Source organism: Triplophysa dalaica, chromosome 20 (genome assembly GCF_015846415.1).
Source record: "Triplophysa dalaica isolate WHDGS20190420 chromosome 20, ASM1584641v1, whole genome shotgun sequence".
Classification (NCBI taxonomy): domain Eukaryota; kingdom Metazoa; phylum Chordata; class Actinopteri; order Cypriniformes; family Nemacheilidae; genus Triplophysa; species Triplophysa dalaica.
This window is the reverse complement of record NC_079561.1, coordinates 18,220,047-18,242,029: the sequence shown is the minus strand read 5'-3', so window position 1 is coordinate 18,242,029 and position 21,983 is coordinate 18,220,047. Positions and strand designations below refer to the sequence as shown.

The 21,983-nt window shown below is 39.3% G+C and overlaps 1 pseudogene; it reads right to left on the bottom strand.

Moving 5' to 3' along the window:
• Nucleotides 1-15,733: 15,733 nt before the first annotated feature.
• LOC130408948 (cytochrome P450 2J4-like) lies at nucleotides 15,734-21,773 on the bottom strand (annotated as a pseudogene).
• Nucleotides 21,774-21,983: the final 210 nt, after the last annotated feature.

Here is a 21,983-nt window from a genome sequence, read left to right as displayed (position 1 = left end):
ATTTAGTCCTAAGTAGCACTAAAATAGCACTAGAACTTTAGTATAATAAAATAAACATGAAGTATGCCTATTTTTGTGAGAGAAATCTGAATGTTGTAATTAACAAAATATAACAACACAAGAAGTTGAAAATAAAGTGAGATCAATACTTACATGTTGTCTTCTTCCTGATTTATATCTGTTGTTTAACAGTTCTTCTTGTCTTCTTGATCTGTGATGTTTCTCCTCTGAGCGCTACGGTATATATTCACCTGTTCTCTGTCTCCACCCATCAACAGCTCATCGCTGAAGAAAATATTCAAGAATGTCTCATGAAAGGGAGAGATCACTGTTTAAGATGAGTATCACGGGTTAACTGCATTACATCACTGCAATCCACAGCATATTATACATATTTATTTACATAAACAAATGATGGGTGTCATTTAACAAAATGATGGCAGAATGAAAAATGTTAACAGTTTTTACTCATTGAGAGAATTAATTTGACAAATTAACCTCTCAACAAAGTCTTTTGATGATTTTTAAGATGAGATGACATATTGCACCCTGCATGTGCATTATAATACACTATAAAAATTAAATTTTTTGGAGCACATATCAAAGAACTTAAAATAATCATTACAAACATGTTTACCTCTCATCCTTTACCGGCCGGTTTAACACAGACTCAATAATAATATAATGACTTTAATAAGATTATAATTATTTTTGACTCATATGTCTCAGCCGTCAGCATTATTGACTCAAGCCTGAAGTTACTAAGACATGTTAAACATCAGGAACACATGTTAACTCATGATTCCTCTTTTGTGCTTTTCTTCTGTTAGACAATGAGGCATGTTTTAATGTTTCAGGCCAAACACCTGACTGAGGCACAGTACATCAGATAAGACTGAACGTGAAGCTGCTTCACTGAATGATTCAGTCCTTCTGCAATTATGATCAATATACTTTAATCCCACCGAACAACAAGAAAGCTTAAATCTTTAAAAATAAATACAGACACAACAACATCTCCACTTTGTCCATACTGTATGTATCCTATTTAACACAGCTCAAATATCCTAATTTAACTAGCATTGTCTTAAACCAATCCTTGTCCTGACAACCACTCCTATATGTATTATCCTTATTCACTCGCTCACATGAATAAAAAATATATATAAATATAAGAATGGGTGAGGATTAGATATACTTATCATATTTAAAAACCTCACAAGGCACAACAAAAAACATCATGTCACATTTTCAAGACTATAAAGCATATCATAAATAATGTGAATCAACGCAAGTGTAATGCTAGACTTATCTTTTTATTTTATAATAACTGGCTATATTTCTTTTTTTATCTTTTATTCGGTTTGTTATTCTTGAAATCTAAAATTAAATGATTTCACAGTCCAGTGTCTGTTAAATTGCAACAAAAACAGACCACAGGATTGACAAAGTCACCCAACAGCAATGGGAAAAACAAATGCAAAGTTGCAGGAAAGCTGTGAAAACAGACTTATTTCATCATGTATTTATTGATCCCAAAATACATGTCACAATGTTAGTATTGTGTTGTTTAAACTTGAATATGAACTTGTTTTGCTTCCATTGTTTAAATTATTTGGATAAAAGCGTCTGCTAAATGACTAAATGTAATGTAATATTTTCTTTGCAGTATGCAATATCTGCGAACATTGTATCTTTTTGTTATTTTGACCAGTTTCTATTTTCTGCCGATAAATGCAACAAAAAATTATTGACATTAGGAATTTTGGAGAAAAACACATGAATAGTAAATTAAATAAACTGAAAATAATTTTGAAGTTGTCTCTTAAAGGTACAGTTTGTAGAAATCACCCCTACGGGGCGCACGATCAAAACAACAACAATCGTGTAGCTTGATGACGCGGTGTAGAAGCGTGGAATGATGGGAAACATTGTCTTCAACACCACCGCTGATGGTACCGCTGATACATCAATCAGACAGGAACGAGAAATCATGTTAGCGGTAGAGGTAAAGTAATAAAAGTTTATAAATGTTGCGTTTGATGAAATAATTTTATTTCATTATAATGAATTAAACCAGAGTAATGTAAGGTGTTAAAATCAATCATAGTTTAAGTTATTTTGAATGTACCCACATCATTTGCAATGATGCTACGGACGAGAGGGGTCTGTCTGCAGCAAATGGGGCGAGTGGTGCTTCACTCTCGAACAGGAAATACATCACCTCTGTTCGATAACAAAGTTTGTGAAGGTTGGACTGTATTAGGTGAAGGTGTGTATCTAACATTCCTCAATGGGGTGTCGATTAGAACACAATAAATCCGATCAGTTCCATGAAAAAGGGGGCTTTATTTGAGAAACTGGGAGGTACACAACACAGCAGTACACAGGCTAGTTGCATAAATCTCTGTCTGTGTGTGGTCTACAAAGGAAAAATGAAGGTATATATTAACATATGTAGTAAGCATTATTACACAATATGATTATAATAGCAAGCCACCAATAAAGAAGTTCTCATGCTATATTGAGAGTAAAATAAAGAAACCAAAATGCAAGCATTAACATTGTATTTTACTGCCACCCTTTGATATAATCGGAAAATACACTTTAAACCGTAACAATTATTAAAGGATTTAGATGGGCTGTGCGCTATCTCAAACATTGCATACATGAGCAATAAATTAGCTAGCATATCTGCGACCAATCCTATGTTTATACACGTACTAAGCAGTAATTGCAAGATACAAAATACAGATGGCAGGTAATACTGAACATAATCAACACATCCACGTGCGCTCAGAAGCACGCGATAAATGGCATCAACACGCATAAATAACCGTCAGTCTGAAAGCGGATGGCATTCTATATATGCTCAACAAACAACATCAGTAATATTTATCTTCCGTTGATTAAACAAGAAATTTACATTTGTTCATTATCGCACACTTTGCTCACACAGTCCCGTTACCATCCAATGCTGAGTCACTAACCGACAAAGAAGACTGACGTAAACCGTGCATGCGCACAGGACACAGCCTTTCTAACACAGCCGCCCCCAAATTTGATAACAAATTTGTTCCTTTGAAAGGCTGACACTATATGGCCTACCATTACTTTTATGTGTGGATGTCCTCCTCTTCATTTCGGTTCTCTTGCAAGACAATCAGGCAGGTTATAGGTCGCGTATAGACTTTATCTGTACCTCTACCGATCGTACTCGATCATCGGCCCCAGGGAATATCTTTACTACTTTCCCAATCTGGCAGAATGAGCGGGGTGACTGGGGATCAACTAGCATGACAACTGTGCCAGGTTGGATGTCTGCGGATGGATACTGCCATTTTCACCTGACCTGAAGTTCAGGCAAGTAGTGCTTTATAAAGGATGTCCAGAACCTGTCAGACAACACCTGCGAATGCCTCCATCTTCGTCTTCCCAAGAGGTCTGACACTGGATACACCACTTGAGGCAGGGTACCATCCGGCCGCCCCATCAGAAGGCAATTAGAAGTGACAGGATCTAAATCAGCGATATTCGATGATACGTACCCAAGAGGCTTGGAGTTTAGGATGGCCTCTACTTCTATGAGGACAGTTCAAACCACTTCTTCGGTCACAGTTTCCGATCCCAGTGTGAGGTAGAGTGCAGCTTTAACAGAGCGAATTTCTCATTCCCACACCCCTCCATAGTGCAGAGCTGCCGGAGGATTGAAATGAAAGCTAATTGTTGCTTAGCCAGTTGCTGCTGCAAATCACCATTGAGCTGACGGAAGGCTTCTTTAAGCTCCGTTTCACCCCCTCGGAAGTTGGTACCTTGGTCCGAGTACAGCTCCGCCGGTTTTCCACGGCGTGCAATGAATCGGCGTAGTGCCATGAGAAAGGCATCACTGTCCATGGATGTCAGGACCTCAAGATGCAAGCCTCGAGTGGTCAAACACTTGATAAGAAGTCCCCATCTCTTCTCCGTCCGACGTCCTACTTTGATCATAAAAGGTCCAAAGCAGTCCATTCCGGATGAATGGAAAGCAGGCCTGAACAATCGATGCCGAGGTGGGGGAAGATCAGCCATCTTTTGGAAGGAAGGCTTTGACCTCCATTTGCAGCATTCAGGGCATGCTCGCTGGTGTTTTCGCACTGCCTCTCTCCCTTTGATTATCCATACCTTGCGACGAATTTCAGCGAACACTCGCTCTGGTCCTGGATGGCAAAGGCGAGCATGGTAATCCTTTATAAGCAACCGAGTGTTAGGGTGATTGGGGTCCAATACGATAGGGTGTTTTGTGCTTGGGTGCAATCCTTCCACCCGTCTTAATCGTCCTCCAACATGTATTATGTCATTGGTTTCATCGAACTCTGGGGAGAGGCAAAGCAAGCGGCTACCAGAGCAAACAGGCTTACTACTCTTTAACAGCTGGTACTCTGCAGATAAACTGCCCATCTGAACTTGTCTTAGTGCGATCAGCCCTGCCCTTTGGTAGGCACTTGCTGGAGGAAAGCTATGCTGCTCTGCCACCCCATGAATCTCCTGTGCTATTGCGTTCCATGCCTTCTGAAGATCTTCAGGAAGTTGTGGATAATCCCAGTTCCTGTGCTTAGCCCAGAGTTGTTGAACAATCACCTTTACACGTGTGGTGAATGAAAGAATGACACCAAGTGGGTCATATTGACTTGCCAGAACACGATATATGTTCCACATCGTAACAGCATGGTAAGTTACAGGTCTGTGTCGGAATCCTAGCTGGTCTGATTCACAGTGCCAATTCAGCCCTAGGGTAGACTCACGTGAGTCTCCTCCATCATGTGAGAGCCAAAACTCTAGCTTTGAAGATCTGGTGGCTAGTCACTGACAACCTCTGGTGCATTGCTGGCCCACTGACGAATATCAAACCCTCCAGATGCCAGCAGCTTACAAATTTTGTCCAGAAGTTGTCGTGCTTCTGTGGCAGATGGCATGCTCTGTAGACAATTATCCACATAGAAGCATCTTTCAACAGAATGCATCACATCTTCTTCCACTGTACTATGTAATGAAACATGCCTTTGGAGGGCGAAGGTTGCACAGCAGGGACTTCATGTGGTTCCGAATGGCAGTACTTGCCATTCGTAAATATCAGGTGGGTCTTCTGGTCTCAGATCACAGCACAGAAAGCGCAGGAGGGGCTTGTCCTCAGGTAGGAGTAGGATTTGGTGGAACATTCCATGTATATCACCACTTATCCCCACACAGTGCTCCCTGAAACGAAGTAAGACACCCAGGATAGAGAGGGGCTTAGGGCTGGACCAGGCATTAAAGAATCGTTAAGATTCAGAACCTTGTATTGAAAGGATCAATAAAACACAATGCGGTCCTTATCATTGTGGCTGACTAGATGATGTGGGATATACCAAGTCTCTCTTGTTACGTTGTTTTCGCTCGGTGAGATTTTGGTAACTGCGCCATTTAGAACCAACTTCTTGATCTCCGCATTGTATACTGCTGCCTTCTTTGGATCTTGGGTTAGTCGTCGTTCCATGCTACGGAGACTCGGCACCACAGCCTCTTTGGGGGCATAGAATAAAGGTGAATCCTTTCTGCGCAACAAGGGTGTGGCATAGCGGAAGATTCCATTTACATCCACGCGGGTTGTTTTGGCCTCCAAGAGACAAATGGCTTCCTGATCCTCCCTGGACCTTTTCACCTGCTTCTCGCATCGGAAAGGCAAAATGTCAAGTTGCCATAATCTTTCAACATCTCTTTTGAGTTCCAGTTCAGCTGGGGTGAAAAACAGGAAAAGGCACTGTTGTGGTTGAAATTGAGTCTCCAGGATTTTGGCTGGTCCCTGCAATGTCCATCCAAGCCTCGTCTTTATGGCAGCCGGACCACCATGAGGACCAATTCGGAGAGGTGCAATCGGTGTGATTAGGTGAGTATTATCGGCGCCGATAAGGAGTGAAGGACTCACTCGAATGAAGGCTTGCAGATGGAGATGCTTCAGGTGCTTGTATTTTTCCAGCAAACTCGCCGGATATGAGTGATCAGCTAGGCCAAGGTGTTTGGCAGTGAATGCTGCATTGAATTTGAAAGTCTTCTGTGGTTGAGTTGCGGGAGAAATGTGGAAGTTAACTGAAGCCCCACTGATGGTCTGCACATCTTGGCGGATGGTCCGCAGGGCTACGTTTTCAGCTCGACCTTGTATGCCGAGTGCACGGGCGGAATCAGGAAGTAGAATTGTTCGCTCCGATCCATCATCCATAACAGCATAAGTGTCGAGTGTCTTGTCTCCATAGTGCAGGAGGACCCTGATGACCTTAAGAAGAACACGTCTGCAGTCAGTAGGTCTATCCAAGTACAGTGTCTCCGTGGTTGAACTTACTAGGCAGGAACCCTCTCTGGCACTCTTAGTTTTTACCTTGTGCAGAATTTGCAAATGCATCCCTTTGCAGATGCTACAGGGTTCATATTCAATGTGCACTGGGCTGCTCGGTGTGTATGTCCATAACGCCAGCAACGATGATTGGTTTGGATCCAGTCAATCACTTGTTGTTTATCAAATGACTTAAAGGTCTCACATTGGCTGAGAAAGTGGTCATCTTTATCACAGAATGGGCACAAAGCTTTAAAAGGGACTTTGGGGTTCCCCTTAACTTGGGCCGATGGTACCTTTTGGACAGCGTCATCTGCTCCATGAAGGATAGTGGCTGAACGGAAAGTAGGTTTGGTTTCTCTCCTGCGTTCCGGTCTCTGTTCTGATCTTTGGCTCTTGTAACTGATCTGCTGTTCACTACTTTGGCACCAGACTTCATACTGGAGCCACTCAGAAAACTCACAAAGGTTATACACAGACCCAGGACGTTGGTACATCTGTCTTCGAAACCCTGTGAGACTCAACAGTCTCTCTACATTTGACCCACATCTCAGTTCAGCTTCTCCTTTATCTCCGAGAGTGTCCAACATACCAACAAGAGCCCTTATATGGAGGGCAAATCTGTCAAAGGCCTCGATATCTCCCCTTTGGATATCTGGGGAATCCATCACTTTGGCGATTTTCTTGAGTGCCAACTTGTGTGGCTGGCCAAGCCTTTCGTTTAAAGCACACATTGTATCAGAGTATGGGAATGGTGAGTTGAGGTAGGAATCTGCTACTAAACGAGCTTAATCTAGCTTCAGGTGATCCAGCAGGATTTGGTACCGGAACAGTTCTGTGGCATCTGGCGGTAAAAGGTTCTCGAGGGCTATCCTTAACCGGTTAAACTCGCTGGGGTCTTTAGTACAGAAGTTAGGTATCGTTGGCACTGGACCTCGGTAGTTACTTTCTTGTCCATCAGGATTTGAAGAATAGAAATAGGGAGGTCTTGGTGCTGACTTTAGCGCGGTGGTTTGCTTATATCGATGACTCTGCTGATCTGTATTTCCTAGCGTCTCGTTAGGGTACTTGTACAATGTCCTTGACTGCCTGTGAGGGACAGGAATATCAGCATAAAGGTCTGATTTTGGTTGAATTGTTCTGGTGTAAACAGGGTGATCAGGTTTCTCAGGAGGCTGCCCATGTTGGAAGTTGTGGTAATCATGTTCACCTGGATAAATTTGCGATTGAGTAATTGCAGCAGCCAAGATTTGATCTTTCATAATCTGAAGTTCCCCAATCATTGTTCCCAAAACGACTAGCATGTCAGTATCTCTCCGAGGCTCTACCGTTATCTCCTTTGCTGGGTTGGTGAGGCATTAGGGTTGGTACTTTGTGGGCTGTCTGTTGTCGCTGACCATAAGTATGTGTGGCCAAGGCTGATGATGACATATTCGGTGGAAAGTAAGATGCTTGTTCACGATGTGTGGTGAGCCTAGCTGGGTTACAATTAGTCAGAGGTAATGGTGTAGACTGATGTTCTTCCCACGGTCTATGATATGGTGAACACTGAGGATGATAAACAGACTGCACAGTGGTATCAATGGCACCAGAGTTATCATTTACTTGAAAGGATTAAGCCCTCTCACCGACCACGGACCATTTATCCAATGTATCCCATACCTTGACTTATGGGAATTGATTCTCTGGTAGAAGGTGAAAGAATGTTCTCGGAGACATCTCCCAGCCCCTGTGCATGCTGTGTTGTGAAAGGCGATGCTATCTGGCTGACTGTTCTAGGAAGCCTGGTCATAAGATCAAAGTCTTTAAGGTAGGCAGGAGGGTGAACTTGACGTTTGGGTCTAACAATCTGTTCTGATGCTCCTTCAGGTTGCATTTTGGACGCTGATCAAATGCTTTGACAATGAGAAACGCCAGATCCGGCTCGAAGGACCTTTGTTCGATAACAAAGTTTGTGAAGGTTGGACTGTATTAGGTGAAGGTGTGTATCTAGCATTCCTCAATGGGGTGTCGATTAGAACACAATAAATCCGATCAGTTCCATGAAAAAGGGGGGTTTATTTGAGAAACTGGGAGGTACACAACACAGCAGTACACAGGCTAGTTGCATAAATCTCTGTCTGTGTGTGGTCTGCAAAGGAAAAATGAAGGTATATATTAACATATGTAGTAAGCATTATTACACAATATGATTAAAATAACAAGCCACCAATAAAGAAGTTCTCAAGCTATATTGAGAAAAAAAATAAAGAAACCAAAATACAAGCATTAACATCATCATTGTATTATACTGCCACCCTTTGGTATAATTGGAAAATACACTTTAAACCGTAACAATAATTAAAGGATTTAGACGGGCTGTGCGCTATCTGAAACATTGCATACATGAGCAATAAATTAGCTAGCATATCAGCGACCAATGCTACGTTTACACACGTACTAATCAGTAGTTGCAAGATACAAAATACAGATGGCAGGTAATGCTGAACATAATCAACACATCCACGTGCGCTCAGAAGCACGCGATAAATGGCATTAACAAATGGCGTCGGTGAGCTCTCCGAAGTTCGAACTTTAACTCAGGTAGTTTTATTTCAACATCCCTACACTACTTGCATACTGACGCTGTCTTAACGTGCAATTCAAAAACAACGCATATTGCTTTCGTGAAATAACGTAAAAAGGATGAATAAACACGATGGATTTATATATTTACCGTAGGTGGCGATATACACCTCAACATGTTGGTTGCGACCCACCATTAAAAGGAAAGGACCAAAAGCACGTTCGTTGATCGTTTTTTACTGTTCGTTAACGTTATAACGTCATATAAGGAGGTTGTTTTCACATGTAATTTCTCATTTAAATTCTTTAATTATTCAATGTTTTACTGTGATGATGGACGTGTGTGCGCGTGTGTGTGTGCGAGTGTTACTTGCAGTTGATGTGTTTTGTCAATATAGTTTGTTTTATTACTCAAAACAAAACTTAATTTGTGGAACTTATGTTATATTTTACTGTGGTTGTTTTGTATGTTGTTTTGTTAAATTCCCAAATTATTTGTACTCACATTTTTCATTTTTATGAAAAATAATTTCTTTGGTGTTTCATTTACTGTTGACTGCTAACTATTATAATGTTTACTTTGAAAGCCTGGAAGCAATGCCTGTATTTAGTAACATTAAATGTATTTAATAAGACTGAAACAATAATTTTGTAGCATTCATACATAACAAGTATTTATGGCCATTTACAGTGTGCCGTTTCATAAATTACTTCCGGGGTTTGGTCAGAATTAAGGACGTATATCCGCTTGGGCTTCGAGTGGAGGTGACGAATCTCCGCTTTTGATTGGAGCTCCACTCGCCCCAGCGGCTATAGCCAGCCCCACCGGCCTTCCATACTATTGAGACGGACCGGCGGTACAAACTACTTCCGCATCTGTCTACGACACCGTCACGCGGTTGTTACGTCAGTAATGGCGGTAACAAAGAGTAACGCGGATATATTTCGCCATTGACAGGCGATTAAACGGCACCGGTCCACTGTTTAGAATGGCGACTTTCTCACGATTTAAAAGCAGTTGGAAACATTTGAGATATTGTAAGTTCTCAGCTGAAAAAATATATAACATTGGCCAAGTGTTTTTTGAATATTTTACTGCAAAATTCTTACAAACTCTACCTTTAATGTTTTTTTGCACAGCTGTATATTATTATATTCAAATTATAGATTTGCCAGAGAGAGTACACCTGAGTTTATGTTAAAATGTACAAGACTGTAATCTGGTGCTGTGTAGCAATGAGACTTGAAGTCGTCAATCAAATTAGATCTAACCAATATCTTTCTCCTCTCACCTCTTCAACTTGTTTTTCTTCTGACCCATCTCTACCTTTGGTATAAATCAACCTTTTTTTGTTAAATATCCTGATTCATCATGAATGTCTAATTATGAACTTTAAAAAAATCTTTACACAGCACAGGTTTCCTACTAAAGAAAAAACAAACCACTCATTGACCTTCTTTATGAAATCTTTATATTCCATTTGTTGTTTTTGAATTTTAGGCCTCATTCTTTTGGTTTCATTAAATGATAAAGGTCAACGAAACGATTCTGTCTCATTGTTAACTTTTAGAAGATGTGACGGGCAGAAAGCACAACAGACACAGTACTGTAATTTTACACGTCCCGGAGGGAGATTTATTGAAAGTGACAAACGTGAATTTGGTGAAGCTGGTGAACAAAAGGGAATTAGCTCCTATCTCCGTCCGTGGTGTGGTCCGTGGAAGTCCCGTGCGTGCAGAGTGATCCGTGAGTGGGCAATCGTGCAAGAGAGTCTGCTCGTCTTCAGCCGCTGGATTCTGTAGCAAAGAAACATGCACACGGTTAGTCATCAAGAGGTTCTCAGGATAACAAGTCCCCCTTTCTTCCTGTTCCTCTGCTGCTTATAAAGCGTGCCCTTGATGCACCTCAGCTGCTGACGACGTGCAACAGGTATGGCGTAATTGCTTGGTTTCCATGACGACGCTGATTGGCCCTTAGCCTGCTCGTCACAAAGAAAAGAACAATAGCACACACAACAATATATCATTTCATGTCATGTTGCGAGTTACTGGCAGGAGTTGTGATCATAAACTGATTTGCAGGACGTCTTCAGATTGATCACTTATTTTCTTCATGGTCTCCTGCATCTGCAGTCATGTTTGATGTTGTCATGATGACATGATGTCAGGTTGTTACAGACCGGCTCACAGGACGCCTCCTTAAAGCAGCCGTGCAGATGTTTAGCACACGCTTCACTACGTTTACAGCCATCCTGAAGGACCGCAGCTTTACTCCTGTGATGATGGCATGATGGGACGCAAGAGTTACTGCAAACAGACTTGCAGCACACAGCTTCACGGCAATCCTTCTTACACCCATAATGAGGACATGAAGGGACGACGTTGTTGCAAACATCACCACAAACAGACTTGCAGCACGTCACTTTCTTGCAATCGTCCGTCTGCAGTTTGATAGCTGTGAAACGGCCAAATTTGCTGCAGTTGATGGAGGATTGCTCATAGGCCATAGTGTGATCTTAACAACACAAAAGAGAAGTGACTGTATGAGAGGAATAACAAGACAAAGCATAAGATGTTTAAAGGAATGTGTGAGTTTATTACTTACATGTTTTTTTTCTGTTGGTTAACAGTTCTGGTCCTCAAAGTAAGTCTTGCTGAAACTCTTCTGAAGCTCTGATGTTTCTCCTGTGAACGGTCCGGTATATATTCACCTCATCTGCGTCTCCACCCATCAACAGCTCAGTCAATGAGTGTCAACATTTTTAAGTCATAAGTTTTAAAAAGTTTTAATCATAACAGTTTATTTAAGCTCTACAGTATTGTTTCAGTTAGGATGAGAAAGAAGGTTTAACATGATGTAATAAGATTATAGCATAATTACAACCTGTGATGTTCAGACTCATTATGATATTCAATTAAAATGTGTTTCTTGAGACAGATGTCATTTAGTATCTTCATAATAAACAGCAGTACTCACTAGTAGTCATATGTCTGTGCACATGTTATAAACATACTGTATAAAAGCTGTTGACATATGGTCACATCTTCTGAAGACGTCTTCAGAAACTTCCGATCATTATTTAATGGGTTTCATATGTACATGTATGCTTACAAAATCTCACTCCTGTCACCATGCGTTCAGCATCTTCACTTTGCCATGGTTCAGTAATTCTGGAGTTTGAGTCAAAGACTTGGACAGAGTGTCTAATGGTTTTGCATTAGAGCCATCATCCAAAATGATGAAAACAATTTACTATAACAATTGACATTTTCTTTTAATTTATCAAATAAATTAAATATTTATACAACACATGTTTATTTTATAATTAATTAATTAATTTAATAATTTATTTCATATTAATTCATTTATATTTTAAGATTTTAATGTATTGCTTTAACACTAGCTGTATTTTCGTCTCTAGGCTTCAATTTTCATAGTTTGCAAACAGTGACACCAGTTTAGAGTTTAGTAAAATATAAACTAGTAAAACATTTCTGTTAATTTAAATTGAATAAAATACAGGTCTAAATAATATTTGAGAAACCGAATGGAAATTACAGTAGAAACATTGAAAATAACAAATACATAGAAGTTGAGGCACTACAATGTTTTACTGCGAATAAAAATAAACCAATCATTCGAATATAAATAGTAAAAAATTAACTAAAACTAGACCCGAATATAAATAAATCAAACATTTATAGAATTAAAAATACATAAATTAACACAAAACAAAATTACTTAAATAATTGATTCTAAAAATATTAAAGCAAATCCAAGCTGTAAATTAAAAAGAAAAAAGTTAACTACACAAACATTTCTATTAATTATGAGTTTCCTCACAGTTTGTATCAAGGTTTACATTTTTCAGATGAATTCCTATAATACATAACGTGATAATGGCACAAGAGTTAACTGTTATTATGTTAATCTGTAAATCTGGCCACGTCATACAATGACACATTAACAAAGTGATGTAATTGTGTATGTATTAGTGTATACAATGGTGGCGTGTATAATGTCAGCTGCTATACTCATCATAAACTGTAAACTCACCCTAATGAGACATTTGTGAATATTTTGACACTCTTCAGCTATGAGATGTTGTTGGGTGGAGATGCAGAAGAGGTGAATATATAAGGAACTGTTCAGAGGAGAAACATCAGAGCAACAGAAGAGCTGCTTCCAGCAAGACACAACTCAAACACAATAAGGAAAAATATCTGACAACGTGTAAGTACTCGCATCAATATTTTAAGCATCTTCTCTTTCTTAGCTTGATTTTCAAATATTTACAGCTTGAGAAAGTTGTTGACTTCTTTTGTGTTGTTAAGATCACACTATGGCCTATGAGCAATCCTCCATCAACTGCAGCAAATTTGGCCGTTTCACAGCTATCAAACTGCAGACGGACGATTGCAAGAAAGTGACGTGCTGCAAGTCTGTTTGTGGTGATGTTTGCAACAACGTCGTCCCTTCATGTCCTCATTATGGGTGTAAGAAGGATTGCAGTGAAGCTGTGTGCTGCAAGTCTGTTTGTGGTGATGTTTGCAACAACGTAGTCCCTCCATGTCCTCATTATGGGTGTAAGAAGGATTGCAGTGAAGCTGCGTGCTGCAAGTCTGTTTGCAGTAACTCTTGCGTCCCATCATGCCATCATCACGGGAGTAAAACTGCGGTCATTCAGGATGGCTGTAAACGTGGTGAAGCATGTGCTAAACATCTGCACGGCTGCTTCAAGGAGACGTCCTGTGAGCCGGTCTGTAACAACCTGACATCATATCATCATGACAACATCAAACATGACTGCAGATGCAGGAGACCATGACGAAAAGAAGTGATCAATCTGAAGACGTCCTGCAAATCAGTTTATGATCACAACTCCTGCCAGTAACTCACATCATGACATGATTATGTTGAATTGTGATGAGTGATATTGTTCTTTTCTTCTAAAAGTCAAGAATGAGACATTACAAGAGCTTGATCTTTTAATGTTGTTGGAAAAATTAGGCAGTGTACAAAAAAAGCAAATAAAGATTTTGCAAAGTATAAATTGTGTAGATTCTCTCTCTTTTTTCTCTTTGCGGTGTGGTAAATGTTGGGAAACAATTGCTTAAGTCACATACATTCACTAAAATGTGTTTCTTAGTTACAGTTACCAAATTCTTTCCCTATTTGACATGCATTATTATTTGCAAGATTTAAGTAATGATAATGCAGAAAACTGATTCAAACAATTCAAGCATTTAGTTTAAAGGTACAATATGTAACATTTTTGCAGTAAAATATCCAAAAACCACTAGGCCGATGTTATATATTTTGTTCAGTTGAGTACTTACAATATCCCAAATGTTTCCAACTATTTTAAATTGTGAGAAAATCAGCATTTTAACAAATGACAAGTACATTTTTTGGACGTATTGACACGTCTGTCAATGGCGTCATATCCACATTTCCAAAGAAACTAGGAAAAATGGAAAGCAGGAAAGCAGGAAAGTAGTCTAGAGGCTGTTTTATTATTGGCTGAGGTGTCTTACGTGATCCCTAGGATTCAGCCAACCAGATTCCAACATACATTGCAATTACAATAAGTTTGAGTTTTATTTTCAGTGTTTTTTCCACACAATTCTAAACGATAAAATATTAGCACAGAAAAAAAAAAAAAAATATATATATATATAGTATTAAAATAAATAAAACGTTTTTTTTTATTCATATTAATCAACTGGGGCTGATGGCACCAGCTCGACATAAAAAATTGGTTAGTCCAATGTGTGACTTAACTACGACCAGACGTGTGATAAATATTTAAACATGTTGCGCCATCTAAAACTACGAACAGGATCAGCTACGCTCATTTTAGACAATGCGCATCCCCGAGGACATTTTTATATTTATATATGTTCTGCAAAAGATGTAGAACCAAAATAATGTTGCCCAATCATTATATTGGAGAACCGCAATGATAGATAGTGTGTACATTCTCAGTCAACGTATTTTGGATCCCACTGCAGACCCTGTTCACGCAGACACCTTACGTCATCACATACACTGTGCAGACACATGGCAGGTGGAAGGTGAACAGCTGGAACCTAACTTTCCACTTGTTAACTGTGTGCAAGTGGCACTTGCTAAGGACAAACAAAAAGAAAGACCATCTTAAAAACCGCCACGACAAAAAACATCAGATCACCAAAGAGGTAAAAGCAGAATTCCACTTGCAAATGCATTCTGGTCCATGACGGTCGGTTCGCGGCGGCGGCTTCCTCTGACTAGACGTAAGGTTTAGTATCTGATGTAAACTATGCCTTTGTGGTGCAATCGGTGTAAATTCTACGCAGGACTAAAGTCCAGACTAGTTTTACGGCTGGTTGTACTACCAGCTGGTGCAACTGGCCCCAAAGCTCTACTACGCATGGTTTGTTGGACTGGTTTGTTTGTTGGACAAAATAGCAGTCAGTCACTGGGAACATAATATCGGCGTTATGATTGGCAGACCCCTTGTCAAACAAACTGCTTGCAAAGGATCTATTGTGTTAAGTCATTTATTCTATTTTAAAGGGATAGTTCACCCAAAAATAAAAAGGCTGTCATCATTCTGTCACCCTCTAGTCCTTTAAAACCTGTTTGACTTTCTCTTTTCCAAAGAACACAAAATTGATATGTTGAAGAAAGTTGGTAACAGAACAGCGCCGGTACCCATTGAGTTCTACTGTAGGGAAACAAAACCAATGCATGTGAATGTGTGCTGGTTACCAACATTCTTCAAAACATCTTCTTTTGTGTTCTGCAGAAGAATTTTCATTTTTGGGTTCACTATCACTTTAAGTAAGGTTCATTATCTAGGTATGGCACGTATACGGAAGGGTTCAGGAGCAGATGCGATGGCCACCGTCCTTTTCAGACTCAGAGTTTCTCCCTCAGGTGGAAGGAAGGTAAAATTCTGCATCAAAGAGACGAAGAGGAGAAAGAGCTCCATACGAGCCAGCTGCTCACCTGAGCACATCCTCTTACCTGTGAAACACGATAAAACTGTTCACAACCTGAGGGTGCTGGATTATAAAAATACAGCCTCATCCTTCTGACCTACCTATTGAGAAGGGAATAAATCTTTCTCTCTTCTGAAATTTGCCATTTTCATCTAGGAAGTGCGTTGGGTTGAACTCGTGTGGAGCGCTGTACTCTTTCTTGTCCTCTAGGATAGGCTTCAGCATTGGAAGAACCATCACACCCTACCAGAAAAGAAGTTTGTCTCAATAATACACAACAAGATGTTCAGGTCACCAATTTTGAATGAAATCACAAAAAAAACTAAACATTATCTATAACAGTGGTTCCCAATTCCCAACATGGGGTCACAACTAGATTTGGTGTGAGAGTTACCTTTCTATACATTTTTTAAAATCATGTTTTCAAATGTCATGATAAATTATAATATCACAAAAAAACTATTAATCTTTTATCTTGCTCACTCACTTTCTCATTCTGCTTGTTAATGTTGCATTATTTTATTATTTGGGTTGCTGATCTACATTTACATTTAGACATTTAGACATGATCTATGAAAATTCGGGAAAATTCGCTTAACCATCTAGAAAACAATGTCTCACAAACGTCATATTTTTTTTAATATTATATTTTATTTGTCGACTGAAGTTGACCTGTGAACTGTTTGTATTCTAGCGAGATTTGGGCATGCGCTACAAAAAGCGTTAACTTTGAAAGCAGCATCTCTCACCTTGGGAATGAGATATCCGGCCACTGTTGTGTCTCTGCAGGCGACTCTCGGCGGAATGAAGGCAAGAACGTTTGCAAACCTTTGAACCTCATGAATCACAGCGTAAGTGTACGGCAGGTACGTCCGATCCTCCATCAGCGGTTGACGCGTCTGTCCGATCACATGATCGATCTCTGCCTGAACTTTCTCTGCGGTGACAGAAAGCAAACATGTACACATTTGTCTTACAAGCAGACAGGTTTTTGGACATCCATCACCTCACCTTGCACTTCTGGGTACTTGGCCATATAGAGCAAACCCCAGCTGAGTGATTTAGCGGTACTTTCTGTTCCCGCTCCAAACAGATCCAGCAAACAGTGGATCAGATTTTCTTCTGTGAACTCCGCTTCGCTGTCCTTAGACTGGAAAAGATCCAAAGAAACAAGTTTACAGATAGTCTGAGCTTCGAAATTCCAGAACATTAAACATAAGCGACTTAAGGTCAAGTCCTGACTCATGATCTTCTCCCATATTAATTTACAAAGAAATGATCATTTTTGGATTAGGTTCAGAGGCATCCATTTTCAGACTTTTCTTGCCTATTGCTCAAAATGAACACAAATCAATGACTTAATTGTGACTACGGGATGGTGTCAACTCCGTCAGTTGAAACATCAGCTCGCCAGACAGAAAATCTGCCAGGGTGACATCATAATCACATCACAATGCAAGTGTATTCAGACAACGAAGCCACAAAAAAGGGCCAAGTAGTTGCGTTAAGGTTAAATCTGTCCGGCTTCAAAAGTTACCTTCTCAATTTCATCCAAATAACAGTCAATGTAATCTCTGGGACTGGATGGGTTTCGTCTTCTCTGTGTTTTTGAATTTCCTCCTGAAAAAAGACCTTAAGCTTGGAAAGGTTGGCAAACGTCGTCTGATGTTGCCCCGGCAGAAAGGACATCAGGGTTGGAAACTCGTTATACAGCTATAAAGAGCGAAAATATATTGTTTATCGATATGTTACATCACTTTAAACATTTTACTGAAAAGAGCAATTTAGTGTACCGCATTAAAGAGATGCAGACCTCAAAGTTGCCATTACTTTATTTTGGATCCATTCTCAGAAATGCACCAAATAACATCTCGGAAGTTGCACACGTTAGGAAACAAATAAAACCTTTAGGAAATGTCATTTTCATAGATGTCGTAACTCTAAAAAGACAAATCATCTATTCTGTTGGGCTATTTTTATTCTGAAAGCCTCGTAACACACATCGGTAACGGTTAATGTGCTCAGGGCGACTGTCACAGCTGCCAGACTGGAAACGGAAATGCGTAACAGATCGCCGCAGCATCAGACGGTCACAGCTAATCACAAACATCATCCCAAAACTAATCTATATGCATTTCAAGAACATCCTTTATGGATGCATGTAGGATAGGAAAGTGATTAATACTTTTTATGTTCTTGGAATTGTTCTATATTGCTCCATGTGTTTTATATATTTTTATTCAATTTAGTTATTTAATAACAGTTATTAATTTTAGTGTCATAAACTTACTTTTACGTTTATTGCATTGGTAAGGTCGTTTTTTCAATATGGTTGGTGTTTTTCAAATAATTTTCTGGCCTATATTTGATTTGATTTAAATGAACAGAAATGTTTTGAGTTTTGGTTTAATGAACTATAATAACCCTGGAAGCGGACAGAAACTTGCATTCAGGACTAGAGGTGGACTTTAAGGAAGGAACAACTAAAGGAATCTAGGAATCTAAACCATATTCATATATTTTATGCTGATCTCGTACCCGACCAAATCTATTGATAGGCAGTTTAAAGGTGTCATCCGAGTACTTCAACAGCTGATAAAAACGTTGGTCGTCGTATTCAAACTTGTAGCCAAAAACCAAACTGCATATTATATTCCCCACTGCACAGTTCAACAGGTCATGAGGGTTGAACGGCAGACCTTAAAAACATAAGAGAGAAAATAAATCAAATATCTGCTCGAGACATTTGTAGTTTTTTTAAAGATATACTCGTAAAATTATAGAGAAACTGACCTCGTTCAACCAGCAGAGCCTCACAAACAAACTGACACTCTTGCAGAATTGAGTTTTCCAGGGTTTTCTTTCCCACACCAAAATATTTCAGCGTCGCCACCGCGAAGCGCCTTTGCTGGTGCCACATGTGGCCACCAGAGAAGATCAGACCTACGTGAGACCGAAAGATCACATAAATGTATAAGGACATGAACATGTAATGGAATATTGCCATCTCCTTTATGGACATTTGAACATTTATCCTCAATGACCGGTTTTGTTCCTGGTTGTCAAAGTGGCTCATCCTATCATTCCTTTAAATCTTTTTTTTCCCGTGGTCCACTTATACTGTTAGTCAAGGTCATAATATATTTTTCATTTCCCACCCTCTTTCTTACTTTCACATATAATGGAGCATTGTTTCCTGTCCTTGTGACTATGTGAAGAGTCTCTTGGAGGTGAAATGCATTACATTCAATCCTGTATGACTTCCTTTTGTAGAACAAAAATAAGGTATTTTGAAGAACGTCAACCAAATAACACTAACCCCAATTGACTTAAATTCTATGAACATAGGGTTGGAAAAATAAAAGAAATTAATTGCTGTACCACAACCCCCCCTTTCTTCCAAAAGGCACAATTTGCTCTTCTAGAGATCAAAGGGGTGCTGAGATAGTGATCAACCACTTTTGCCTGAGATGTTGGTTTATTGTGGGTCCAGTACAGTGGGGGTTAAAGGTGGTACTGATTGGTCAATTTAATATGTATCAGGTTAGTTTAGTCACATGGTCAAGGATAGGATAAAAGGTAAATGTAAAATAAGCTCTGGGCTCTCTATACTCGTCTCCTCACTGGAAGTTCCTCTCCTGGAGCTCTGTCTCTCCTTCTCTGGCTTTTATTCTTCTTTTATACTTTCTCTCTTTCTTTCCCATCATCTCAGGTAATATCGAATACATTTGGAAATTGTTAGTTGTTAATTTACAATTTTATGCAATTACTTTGTAACCATTTTTACATGTAACATCGATTTAAGTCTGTTATAAATACTTTTATTTACAAACCTGGAGACGTGTTGGTTAATGTAAATATTTAAACGCTCCATATTGCAATACAATAAATTCATGTTATAGCAAAGCTCTCCCACATATATATCTATAATCAATGTGCTTATTCCTGTCGTTGGTATAGGTTGCAGAAGGGTGGAAACTGACAAGAGTTTTATAACATCTTGACGTTAACGTTTCTTTATTCATTTTGGCATCCCTTTAGCCTGAACCACTATAGCGAAACCACCCTTACAAACATTTCTCAAAATATCTTCTTTTGTGTTCCACACAAGAGAGGGATACATGTTTGGCATATCGACTTTCTTATGTTTTCTCACCAATATAGTATAGTCTGTACTTAAGTTTTTGTCTTTGTAACAGATTCACAAAGCAATCCACCCTTAAATGTGCCATGCAAACTGATTTATTTATTTTTGGTTTCCGAATTTCGGTTCTTCCGGCATTTAGAACCTCATGACCCCCTTGTAACTGAACAAAGTTCCTAAACAGCAAAAAGGCATAAAAATGTGGCCGTCCGTTTGCTCGCTTTATATTAGAAATCCACAACGCCTGTGAATACAACTCAAGAGCCAAATAATGTACGTCATGAACATTTGCTGAAGATAATTTCACTGCGATTAGTTGCGCTAAATTGAGTATTCTAGGAATGGTCGGCTGTGGTGCTTTCCAATAATTTTTTTATAAAATACGACAACATTAAAGTTTTTTTTAGGTGCGTGCATAAATATGTATGTGCGTGTATCGTATTTCTGAACGTTCTTTACCTTTCCCGTTACAGATTCTGTCATTTACAGGGAAGAACGGCCGTTCCGTGAACACGTCTGCCTGTTCCACAAAGGCCTCTTTGAAAGCCTCATATCCAGTGAGCAGTATACAGGGTCTTCTTCCAAGGTACAGCGTGCTCACGCCTCCATATCGCTCGGCAATCTGTCAAACGTGAAGTTAACTTCCCAAAAAATGTGAAACAATATTATAAAACAATGACACACAAAAGCACACCTTTGGAAAGATCTCCATTGGGTCATTAAATCCGATGCTCATCAGGTTTCCAATGAAGGGCAGAGGGAAGGGACCAGGGGGCATGTTGCTGAATCGAAAATCAAACATGTTCTTCAGCAACAGCAGAACACAGAGAAATATCAGGATTCCCTGCACATCCATCCACGCTCCCATCAGCTGTGATATAATCTCTGATGTCATGTTTGCTGATAAAAAGTTACATGATACACAAACCGGTTACATTCATGAAAAACTTTAAAGCTATTAAATCTACTTATTTGTGTTTTTGTTTCAAGAACTTGCCAAAAACCAAACAAGGCACATTACTATAATAAGAGTTGGACATTCAAAAACAAACAAAAAAATATACAAAACACAAATCAAATACTGTTGTGATAAAACACATTCAAGGCTTTATATTTTTACTTAAAGCAAAGCCATCAAAGAAAAAAGTGTGTGTTGAAATAATTATTAATTATTTTTAAAAAAGTGTCTGTAATAATGACTAGGCATGCTCACGCCATGGCAATGTTTTAGAAATATTCAAGACATGCACACATGGATACGATTAAAATAAACAAGGCTGTTACGTTACCAACAGTAGAAGGTGAATCCAAGTCTCAAGCCTGAAACAAACAGATCAGTGCAACAGCTTTATAGATGCTCTGTAATGCTGCTACCTAGTGATGTTACAGGTTTAATATAGAAGCGCGCACAAAACAAACAATTTTACATTTAACCGATTCGTTTGCGTATGACCATGTGATCTATACTCGTGGTGTTCGCTTACGAGTCCTTAGTCATAAGATGAAAATAAAAACAAGCTTCGTTACGGTTTGCTTTTGAGACATTTCATTGTTTTGGTTTGACGCTAATTTAGAGTGGTTAAGCTTAAAGCGAACCCATGATCACACCGTCAGGTGGTTATTGACCTTTTTATGCATTTTTCATATCAAAATGTCATGTTTATTACATGGGACCAAAATAATTAAAAGTATTATAATCGATCTTACTTGGTGTAATTCAGGAATGGTGTATTTCAGGAAAGATGCACACCATTGAAGAAAAACAAAGCTCCGAGTCAGATTTATGGGCGTGGCTTTTTAAACTTGGATACATTATTGCTGTGTCTAGTCTTATGAAACTTGTACCCTAACCCACAACATAATTATCTAATCTACCTATGACTGAGTCTCGTTTCGGAAGGCTACGCATTCGGAGGTCTCATTTGAATTCTGCAACGTTAT